Source organism: Chiloscyllium plagiosum, unplaced genomic scaffold, assembly GCF_037043375.1.
Source record: "Chiloscyllium plagiosum isolate Xiang-an unplaced genomic scaffold, Cpla_swu_hap1 HiC_scaffold_35, whole genome shotgun sequence".
Classification (NCBI taxonomy): Eukaryota; Metazoa; Chordata; class Chondrichthyes; order Orectolobiformes; family Hemiscylliidae; genus Chiloscyllium; species Chiloscyllium plagiosum.
Window position 1 is genome coordinate 4,299,269 of NW_028270173.1, and position 12,390 is coordinate 4,311,658.

The 12,390-nt window shown below is 37.9% G+C and overlaps 2 protein-coding genes across 4 annotated transcripts in view; one reads left to right on the plus strand and one right to left on the minus strand.

Moving 5' to 3' along the window:
* vps52 (VPS52 subunit of GARP complex) overlaps positions 1-4,387 on the minus strand; it is a 79,559-nt gene extending 75,172 nt beyond the window's left edge. Inside the window, exon 1 of one of the 3 annotated variants that reach the window (XM_087979123.1) lies at positions 4,364-4,386. The gene's annotated coding sequence lies outside the window, so the exon portion shown is untranslated. Of the gene's footprint in view, positions 1-961; positions 1,075-4,363 lie in introns of those variants that run through there. The other 2 variants (XM_087979125.1, XM_087979124.1) reach the window with 2 other exon arrangements.
* A 224-nt stretch (positions 4,388-4,611) lies between these two features.
* The window catches only part of gpank1 (G patch domain and ankyrin repeats 1), a 48,243-nt gene continuing 40,464 nt past the window's right edge, over positions 4,612-12,390 (plus strand). The window contains exon 1 of the mRNA XM_087979118.1: positions 4,612-4,737. The gene's annotated coding sequence lies outside the window, so the exon portion shown is untranslated. The remainder of the gene's footprint in view (positions 4,738-12,390) is intronic.

The following is a 12,390-nucleotide window of genomic DNA, read 5'->3' on the forward strand; positions in this document are numbered from 1 at the left end:
GGGACAGACAGACAGAGACTAGAGTTTACACAGTGCTGGGGTACCTCACCTGTACAGGGGGACAGACAGACAGAGACTAGAGTTTACACAGTGCTGGGGTAACTCACCTGTACAGGGGGACAGACAGACAGAGACTAGAGTTTACACAGTGCTGGGGTAACTCACCTGTACAGGGGGACAGACAGAGACTAGAGTTTACACAGTGCTGGGGTACCTCACCTGTACAGGGGGACAGACAGAGACTAGAGTTTACACAGTGCTGGGGTACCTCACCTGTACAGGGGGACAGACAGACAGAGACTAGAGTTTACACAGTGCTGGGGTACCTCACCTGTACAGGGGGAGAGACAGAGACTAGAGTTTACACAGTGCTGGGGTAACTCACCTGTACAGGGGGACAGACAGACAGAGACTAGAGTTTACACAGTGCTGGGGTACCTCACCTGTACAGGGGGACAGACAGACAGAGACTAGAGTTTACACAGTGCTGGGGTACCTCACCTGTACAGGGGGACAGACAGACAGACAGAGACTAGAGTTTACACAGTGCTGGGGTACCTCACCTGTACTGGGGGACAGACAGACAGAGACTAGAGTTTACACAGTGCTGGGGTACCTCACCTGTACAGGGGCACAGACAGAGACTAGAGTTTACACAGTGCTGGGGTACCTCACCTGTACAGGGGGACAGACAGAGACTAGAGTTTACACAGTGCTGGGGTACCTCACCTGTACAGGGGGACAGACAGAGACTAGAGTTTACACAGTGCTGGGGTAACTCACCTGTACAGGGGGACAGACAGAGACTAGAGTTTACACAGTGCTGGGGTACCTCACCTGTACAGGGGGACAGACAGACAGAGACTAGAGTTTACACAGTGCTGGGGTACCTCACCTGGGGAGGGACCGGGAGAGAGACAGCAAGGGAGGAAGAGAACAAACACACAGAGCAGAGTTCTAACTGTTTAGCCCAGAAGAGAGGGAAAGCCTGTTTAAAAGGCCCATAGTTCACGCACTGGGCTCTTGACTCCAAGCGTCTGTGAGTATTTCGGAATTGCCTACCCTGGCGGATGGTGCATGTTCCACTGTGGAATACATTTCAGCTGGGCCAGGTGGAATTCTAGTCTCTGTGGCAATGCAGGGAAAGGGGGCAGGTGCAGGACATGAACAATGGACCAGGATCGATGGGCTGAACAGTCTCCATCTGCTCCCCTTCTCCTGAACACGAACAGCCACAATCCAGTCAATGCTGTGTCCGTGCCTCCCCAATATTTAAAGCAGGCTTTGGGGAATTGTGTAGGTGAGCAATTTCAGGATGGCAGCCAATTTCCACGCAGGGAGCTGCCATTTAAAATAAAAACATAAATACCAAGGGCAGGAATGGCCAGTTCAGCTTGCTCTGCCTGGTCTTATCTCAGCCTCAACTCCACTCGCCTGCCCATTCCCCATAACCCCTAAAACTCCTTAAAAACCTATCGCCTCAGTGAGGGCTGACTCTGAACCAGCCTCTGGGGGGTAATTAGGAATGGACAAGAAATGCTGGTCTGGCCAGTGATACTCTCATCCTGTGAAGGATGAAAACAAATTAAAATAAACGAAACAAAGAAAACAATCAAAACATAAGTAACACAGGGGACTGATGAGGGCAGAGTGGTGCATGCGATCTATACAGACAGCAAAAGGGAGGACTGCAGAGATCAGAGTCGAGAGTGTGGCGCTAGAAAAGCACAGCAGGTCAGGCAGCATCCGGGGAGCAGGAAAATCAACCTTTCGGGCAAAAGCCCTTCATCAGGAAGCGATGAAGGGTTTAATGCCTGAAATGTCGATTCTTCCGCCTCTTGGATGCTGTCTGACCTGCTGTGCTTTTCCAGCGCCACACACTTGTGATTTATATGGACTTCAGGAAGGTGTTCGACTAGGTTCCCCATGGGAAACTGGTTAGCAAGGTGAGGTCACATGGAATACAGGGAGAACTAGCCATTTGGATACAGAACTGGCTCGAAGGTAGAAGACAGAGGGTGGTGGTGGAGGGTTGTTTTTCAGACTGGAGGCCTGTGACCAGTGATGTGCCACAAGGATCGGTGCTGGGCCCTCTACTTTTTGTTATTCATAGAACAGTATGGCACGGTACAGGCCCTTCGCCCACGACGTTGTGCTGAGCATTTATCTTAATCTAAGATCAGCCTAACCTACACCCCCCTCAATTTACTGCCATCCATGTGCTTGTCCAGCAGTCACTGAAATGTCCCTAATGTCTCTGACTCTACCACCACCTCTGGCAGTGCACTCTCTGCGTAATGAACCTACCTCTGACATTTCCCCCCCCCCCCATACCTTCCTTCAAGCACCTTAAAATTATTCCCCCTCGTGACAGCCATTTCTGCCCTGGCTATCTACTCAATCTATGCCTCTCATTACCTTGTACACCTCTAACAAGTCACCTCTACACCTCTCACCCTTCTCTCCAGTGTGAAAAGCCCTAGCTCACTCAACATCTCTTCATAAGAGAAGCCCTCCAATCCGGGCAGCATCCTGGTAAATCTCCTCTCCACCCTCTCTAAAGCATCGCCATCCTTCCTAGAATGAGGCGACCAGAACTAGACACAATACTCCAAGTGTAGTCTAACCAGGGTTTTATAGAGCTGCAGCATAACCTTGTGGCTCTTAAACTCAATCCCCCTGTTAAATGAAAGCCAAAACACCATACGCCTTCCTAACAACCCTACCAACCTGGGTAGCAATTTTGAGGGATCGATGTGCATGGACCCCAAGATCCTGCTGTTCCTCCACAATGCCATTCACCATTCAAATTCCACCTTCCAAATGAATCATTTTGCATTTATCCAGGTTGAACTCCATCTGCCACTTCTCAGCCCAGTTCTGCATCCCGTCAAAGTCTTGTTGTAGCCTGCAACAGCACTATCTACAACACCACCAACCTTTGTGTCATCAGCAAACTTACTAACCTATCCTTCCACTTTTTCATCCAAGTCATTGATAAAAACTACAAAGAGCAGAGGCCCAAGAACAGATCCCTGTGGAACACCACTGGTCACTGAACTCCAGGCAGAATATTTTCCATCCACTACCACTCGCTGTCTTACTTCAGCCAGCCAATTCTGTATCCAGACAGCCACATTTCCCTGTATCCCATATCTCCTAAACTTTCTGAATGAGGCTACTGTTGGGATTTTCAGCAAACGCCTTGCTGAAGTCCATATACACCACATCCACTGCTCAAGGTTCATCAATTGTCTCGTCACATCCTCAAATAACTCAATAAGGCTTGTGAGTTAGGCAAAAGAGATAAAGCTCCAGGCATAAGATCTGCCCCTCACAAAGCCATGCTGACTGACTTTAATCAAACTATGTTTTTCCAAATAGTCATAAATCCTATCCTTCAGAATCCTTTCCAGTATCTTGTTTACCAAAGATCTAAGACTGACTGGCCTGTAATTCCCAGAGATTGCCCAATTCCCAATCTTGAACAGAGGAACAACATTCACCTCCCTCCAATCGGCCGGTACTACTCCCCGGGGAGAGTGAGGACGCAAAGATCATCACCAGAGGCACAGCAATCTCATTCCTCGTTTCCCGCAGTAACCTTGGATATATCTGGTCCAGCCCCAGGGACTTATCGATCTTGATGCTTCCCAGAATTTCCAGCGCATCCACTTCCTTAATATCAATTTGTTCAAGCCGATTAACCCGGTCCACGGTGTTGGCACTGTCAACAAAGGGTCCCTCCCTTTGGTGAGCACTGGAACAAACACAAGACCGATTTCGGGCCTCCCCCACCCCCTCGGACACCAGGCACAAGTTCCCTCACACGGTCCCCGGTCGGCTCCACCCTCTCTCTCTCTCTCTCTCTCTCTCTGATCGTTCTCTTATTCCTCACCAAAGTGCAGGACGCCTTGGGGTTTTTCCTAACCCTTCCTCCCAAGGTCTTTTTCTCCCTGGGGGTGGGGGAGTCCAGAACTAGAGGGGCATAGATTTAGGGTGAGAGGGGAACGATATAAAAGAGACCTAAGGGACAACTTTTTCACGCAGAGGGTGGTGCGTGTATGGAATGAGCTGCCAGAGGAAGTGGTGGAGGCTGGTACAATTACAACATTTAAGAGGCATCTGGATGGGTATATGAATAGGAAAGGTTTGGAGGGATATGGGCCGGGTGCTGGCAGGTGGGACTAGGTTGGGTTGGGATATCTGGGATAGTATGGAGGGGATGGGCCGAAGGGTCTGCCCCCGCCTGCTGTACCATCTCCGTGTGGCTCTGGGATGAAGCAAAGGAGCAAATTAAAGGCAACATGAAACTAAGTGAAGCTCAGTAAAAGGCGGACAATGACCGCAGGCCCGGACCTACCCCCGAGCCTCTCCCCGCCGCCGCCGCCGCCGCCGCCATAGCAACCACATCCGGGACACCCCCCACCCCCCACAGCGTCACCTTTCACCCCGGAACAGGAAACACCCAACACGAACCGCTAAACACGGGGATGCTCACAGGGATTAGGACCCCTGCCCGTTAACTGTACAACCCCCTGGATCCTATAGGATTCTTGACCCGTACAAACACTAACTGGAGGGCCCCGGGGGAGGCGGTAGGACTACAACTCCCAGCGTGCACCTGGGCCACGTCCTCCCAGCGTGCACCGCGCCCGGCGCCTCCCAGCGGGCACCGCGGCATGTCCATCCAAGATGGCGGCGGGAGAGCGTCAGCAGCTGCTTCCGGTATAAAAGGTAATTACTAAAAACATCATTTAATGTCGAAATATCACTTACTGTACAGACACCGCTGTAATAAACCTCAATTAATGTGGTAGTGTCACTGTAATAAACAGTTAAATATTGTAAATATCACTTAATGTACAGACACCGCTGTAATAAACCTCAATTAATGTGGTAGTGTCACTGTAATAAACAGTTAAATATTGTAAATATCACTTAATGTACAGACACCACTGTAATAAACCTCAATTAATGTGGTAGTGTCACTGTAATAAACAGTTAAATATTGTAAATATCACTTAATGTACAGACACCGCTGTAATAAACCTCAATTAATGTGGTAGTGTCGCTGTAATAAACAGTTAAATATTGTAAATATCACTTAATGTACTGACACCACTGTAATAAACCTCAATTAATGTGGTAGTGTCACTGTAATAAACAGTTAAATATTGTAAATATCACTTAATGTACTGACACCACTGTAATAAACCTCAATTAATGTGGTAGTGTCACTGTAATAAACAGTTAAATATTGTAAATATCACTTAATGTACAGACACCGCTGTAATAAACCTCAATTAATGTGGTAGTGTCACTGTAATAAACAGTTAAATATTGTAAATATCACTTACTGTACAGACACCACTGTAATAAACCACAATTAATGTGGTAGTGTCACTGTAATAAACAGTTAAATATTGTAAATATCACTTAATGTACAGACACCGCTGTAATAAACCTCAATTAATGTGATAGTGTCACTGTAATAAACAGTTAAATATTGTAAATATCACTTAATGTACAGACACCACTGTAATAAACCTCAATTAATGTGATAGTGTCACTGTAATAAACAGTTAAATATTGTAAATATCACTTAATGTACAGACACCGCTGTAATAAACCTCAATTAATGTGGTAGTGTCACTGTAATAAACAGTTAAATATTGTAAATATCACTTAATGTACAGACACCACTGTAATAAACCTCAATTAATGTGGTAGTGTCACTGTAATAAACAGTTAAATATTGTAAATATCACTTACTGTACAGACACCACTGTAATAAACCCCAATTAATGTGGTAGTGTCACTGTAATAAACAGTTAAATATTGTAAATATCACTTAATGTACTGACACCACTGTAATAAACCTCAATTAATGTGGTAGTGTCACTGTAATAAACAGTTAAATATTGTAAATATCACTTAATGTACAGACACCACTGTAATAAACCTCAATTAATGTGGTAGTGTCACTGTAATAAACAGTTAAATATTGTAAATATCACTTAATGTACAGACACCACTGTAATAAACCTCAATTAATGTGATAGTGTCACTGTAATAAACAGTTAAATATTGTAAATATCACTTAATGTACAGACACCACTGTAATAAACCTCAATTAATGTGGTAGTGTCACTGTAATAAACAGTTAAATATTGTAAATATCACTTAATGTACTGACACCGCTGTAATAAACCTCAATTAATGTGGTAGTGTCACTGTAATAAACAGTTAAATATTGTAAATATCACTTAATGTACAGACACCGCTGTAATAAACCTCAATTAATGTGGTAGTGTCACTGTAATAAACAGTTAAATATTGTAAATATCACTTACTGTACAGACACCACTGTAATAAACCACAATTAATGTGGTAGTGTCACTGTAATAAACAGTTAAATATTGTAAATATCACTTAATGTACAGACACCGCTGTAATAAACCTCAATTAATGTGATAGTGTCACTGTAATAAACAGTTAAATATTGTAAATATCACTTAATGTACTGGCACCGCTGTAATAAACCTCAATTAATGTGATAGTGTCACTGTAATAAACAGTTAAATATTGTAAATATCACTTACTGTACAGACACCACTGTAATAAACCTCAATTAATGTGGTAGTGTCACTGTAATAAACAGTTAAATATTGTAAATATCACTTACTGTACAGACACCACTGTAATAAACCTCAATTAATGTGGTAGTGTCACTGTAATAAACAGTTAAATATTGTAAATATCACTTACTGTACAGACACCACTGTAATAAACCTCAATTAATGTGGTAGTGTCACTGTAATAAACAGTTAAATATTGTAAATATCACTTAATGTACTGACACCGCTGTAATAAACCTCAATTAATGTGATAGTGTCACTGTAATAAACAGTTAAATATTGTAAATATCACTTACTGTACAGACACCGCTGTAATAAACCACAATTAATGTGGTAGTGTCACTGTAATAAACAGTTAAATATTGTAAATATCACTTAATGTACAGACACCGCTGTAATAAACCACAATTAATGTGGTAGTGTCACTGTAATAAACAGTTAAATATTGTAAATATCACTTAATGTACAGACACCGCTGTAATAAACCTCAATTAATGTGGTAGTGTCACTGTAATAAACAGTTAAATATTGTAAATATCACTTAATGTACAGACACCACTGTAATAAACCTCAATTAATGTGGTAGTGTCACTGTAATAAACAGTTAAATATTGTAAATATCACTTAATGTACTGACACCGCTGTAATAAACCTCAATTAATGTGATAGTGTCACTGTAATAAACAGTTAAATATTGTAAATATCACTTAATGTACTGACACCGCTGTAATAAACCTCAATTAATGTGATAGTGTCACTGTAATAAACAGTTAAATATTGTAAATATCACTTACTGTACAGACACCGCTGTAATAAACCACAATTAATGTGGTAGTGTCACTGTAATAAACAGTTAAATATTGTAAATATCACTTACTGTACAGACACCACTGTAATAAACCACAATTAATGTGGTAGTGTCACTGTAATAAACAGTTAAATATTGTAAATATCACTTAATGTACTGACACCACTGTAATAAACCTCAATTAATGTGGTAGTGTCACTGTAATAAACAGTTAAATATTGTAAATATCACTTAATGTACTGACACCACTGTAATAAACCTCAATTAATGTGGTAGTGTCACTGTAATAAACAGTTAAATATTGTAAATATCACTTAATGTACTGACACCACTGTAATAAACCACAATTAATGTGGTAGTGTCACTGTAATAAACAGTTAAATATTGTAAATATCACTTAATGTACTGACACCGCTGTAATAAACCTCAATTAATGTGGTAGTGTCACTGTAATAAACAGTTAAATATTGTAAATATCACTTAATGTACTGACACCACTGTAATAAACCTCAATTAATGTGGTAGTGTCACTGTAATAAACAGTTAAATATTGTAAATATCACTTACTGTACAGACACCACTGTAATAAACCTCAATTAATGTGGTAGTGTCACTGTAATAAACAGTTAAATATTGTAAATATCACTTAATGTACTGACACCGCTGTAATAAACCTCAATTAATGTGGTAGTGTCACTGTAATAAACAGTTAAATATTGTAAATATCACTTAATGTACTGACACCGCTGTAATAAACCTCAATTAATGTGGTAGTGTCACTGTAATAAACAGTTAAATATTGTAAATATCACTTAATGTACAGACACCACTGTAATAAACCTCAATTAATGTGGTAGTGTCACTGTAATAAACAGTTAAATATTGTAAATATCACTTAATGTACTGACACCACTGTAATAAACCTCAATTAATGTGATAGTGTCACTGTAATAAACAGTTAAATATTGTAAATATCACTTACTGTACAGACACCGCTGTAATAAACCTCAATTAATGTGGTAGTGTCACTGTAATAAACAGTTAAATATTGTAAATATCACTTAATGTACTGACACCACTGTAATAAACCCCAATTAATGTGGTAGTGTCACTGTAATAAACAGTTATATATTGTAAATATCACTTAATGTACAGACACCGCTGTAATAAACCTCAATTAATGTGGTAGTGTCACTGTAATAAACAGTTAAATATTGTAAATATCACTTAATGTACAGACACCGCTGTAATAAACCTCAATTAATGTGGTAGTGTCACTGTAATAAACAGTTAAATATTGTAAATATCACTTAATGTACTGACACCACTGTAATAAACCCCAATTAATGTGGTAGTGTCACTGTAATAAACAGTTAAATATTGTAAATATCACTTAATGTACTGACACCACTGTAATAAACCTCAATTAATGTGGTAGTGTCACTGTAATAAACAGTTAAATATTGTAAATATCACTTAATGTACTGACACCGCTGTAATAAACCTCAATTAATGTGGTAGTGTCACTGTAATAAACAGTTAAATATTGTAAATATCACTTAATGTACAGACACCGCTGTAATAAACCTCAATTAATGTGGTAGTGTCACTGTAATAAACAGTTAAATATTGTAAATATCACTTAATGTACAGACACCGCTGTAATAAACCTCAATTAATGTGGTAGTGTCACTGTAATAAACAGTTAAATATTGTAAATATCACTTACTGTACAGACACCACTGTAATAAACCACAATTAATGTGGTAGTGTCACTGTAATAAACAGTTAAATATTGTAAATATCACTTAATGTACTGACACCACTGTAATAAACCTCAATTAATGTGGTAGTGTCACTGTAATAAACAGTTATATATTGTAAATATCACTTAATGTACTGACACCGCTGTAATAAACCACAATTAATGTGGTAGTGTCACTGTAATAAACAGTTAAATATTGTAAATATCACTTAATGTACTGACACCACTGTAATAAACCTCAATTAATGTGGTAGTGTCGCTGTAATAAACAGTTAAATATTGTAAATATCACTTAATGTACAGACACCGCTGTAATACACCTCAATTAATGTGGTAGTGTCACTGTAATAAACAGTTAAATATTGTAAATATCACTTAATGTACTGACACCGCTGTAATAAACCTCAATTAATGTGGTAGTGTCACTGTAATAAACAGTTAAATATTGTAAATATCACTTAATGTACAGACACCGCTGTAATAAACCTCAATTAATGTGGTAGTGTCACTGTAATAAACAGTTAAATATTGTAAATATCACTTACTGTACTGACACCGCTGTAATAAACCTCAATTAATGTGGTAGTGTCACTGTAATAAACAGTTAAATATTGTAAATATCACTTAATGTACTGACACCGCTGTAATAAACCTCAATTAATGTGGTAGTGTCACTGTAATAAACAGTTAAATATTGTAAATATCACTTAATGTACTGACACCGCTGTAATAAACCCCAATTAATGTGGTAGTGTCACTGTAATAAACAGTTAAATATTGTAAATATCACTTAATGTACAGACACCGCTGTAATAAACCTCAATTAATGTGGTAGTGTCACTGTAATAAACAGTTAAATATTGTAAATATCACTTAATGTACTGACACCGCTGTAATAAACCCCAATTAATGTGGTAGTGTCACTGTAATAAACAGTTAAATATTGTAAATATCACTTAATGTACTGACACCACTGTAATAAACCTCAATTAATGTGGTAGTGTCACTGTAATAAACAGTTAAATATTGTAAATATCACTTAATGTACTGACACCGCTGTAATAAACCCCAATTAATGTGGTAGTGTCACTGTAATAAACAGTTAAATATTGTAAATATCACTTACTGTACTGACACCACTGTAATAAACCTCAATTAATGTGGTAGTGTCACTGTAATAAACAGTTAAATATTGTAAATATCACTTAATGTACTGACACCACTGTAATAAACCCCAATTAATGTGGTAGTGTCACTGTAATAAACAGTTAAATATTGTAAATATCACTTAATGTACAGACACCGCTGTAATAAACCACAATTAATGTGGTAGTGTCACTGTAATAAACAGTTAAATATTGTAAATATCACTTAATGTACAGACACCGCTGTAATAAACCTCAATTAATGTGGTAGTGTCACTGTAATAAACAGTTAAATATTGTAAATATCACTTAATGTACAGACACCACTGTAATAAACCTCAATTAATGTGGTAGTGTCACTGTAATAAACAGTTAAATATTGTAAATATCACTTAATGTACTGACACCGCTGTAATAAACCTCAATTAATGTGGTAGTGTCACTGTAATAAACAGTTAAATATTGTAAATATCACTTAATGTACTGACACCGCTGTAATAAACCTCAATTAATGTGGTAATGTCACTGTAATAAACAGTTAAATATTGTAAATATCACTTAATGTACAGACACCACTGTAATAAACCACAATTAATGTGGTAGTGTCACTGTAATAAACAGTTAAATATTGTAAATATCACTTAATGTACAGACACCACTGTAATAAACCTCAATTAATGTGGTAGTGTCACTGTAATAAACAGTTAAATATTGTAAATATCACTTAATGTACAGACACCACTGTAATAAACCTCAATTAATGTGGTAGTGTCACTGTAATAAACAGTTAAATATTGTAAATATCACTTAATGTACAGACACCGCTGTAATAAACCTCAATTAATGTGGTAGTGTCACTGTAATAAACAGTTAAATATTGTAAATATCACTTAATGTACAGACACCACTGTAATAAACCTCAATTAATGTGGTAGTGTCACTGTAATAAACAGTTAAATATTGTAAATATCACTTAATGTACAGACACCACTGTAATAAACCTCAATTAATGTGGTAGTGTCACTGTAATAAACAGTTAAATATTGTAAATATCACTTAATGTACAGACACCGCTGTAATAAACCTCAATTAATGTGGTAGTGTCACTGTAATAAACAGTTAAATATTGTAAATATCACTTACTGTACAGACACCACTGTAATAAACCACAATTAATGTGGTAGTGTCACTGTAATAAACAGTTAAATATTGTAAATATCACTTAATGTACAGACACCGCTGTAATAAACCTCAATTAATGTGATAGTGTCACTGTAATAAACAGTTAAATATTGTAAATATCACTTAATGTACAGACACCACTGTAATAAACCTCAATTAATGTGATAGTGTCACTGTAATAAACAGTTAAATATTGTAAATATCACTTAATGTACAGACACCACTGTAATAAACCTCAATTAATGTGGTAGTGTCACTGTAATAAACAGTTAAATATTGTAAATATCACTTAATGTACAGACACCACTGTAATAAACCTCAATTAATGTGGTAGTGTCACTGTAATAAACAGTTAAATATTGTAAATATCACTTAATGTACTGACACCACTGTAATAAACCCCAATTAATGTGGTAGTGTCACTGTAATAAACAGTTAAATATTGTAAATATCACTTACTGTACTGACACCGCTGTAATAAACCTCAATTAATGTGGTAGTGTCACTGTAATAAACAGTTAAATATTGTAAATATCACTTAATGTACTGACACCGCTGTAATAAACCTCAATTAATGTGGTAGTGTCACTGTAATAAACAGTTAAATATTGTAAATATCACTTAATGTACAGACACCGCTGTAATAAACCTCAATTAATGTGGTAGTGTCACTGTAATAAACAGTTAAATATTGTAAATATCACTTACTGTACAGACACCACTGTAATAAACCACAATTAATGTGGTAGTGTCACTGTAATAAACAGTTAAATATTGTAAATATCACTTAATGTACTGACACCACTGTAATAAACCTCAATTAATGTGGTAGTGTCACTGTAATAAACA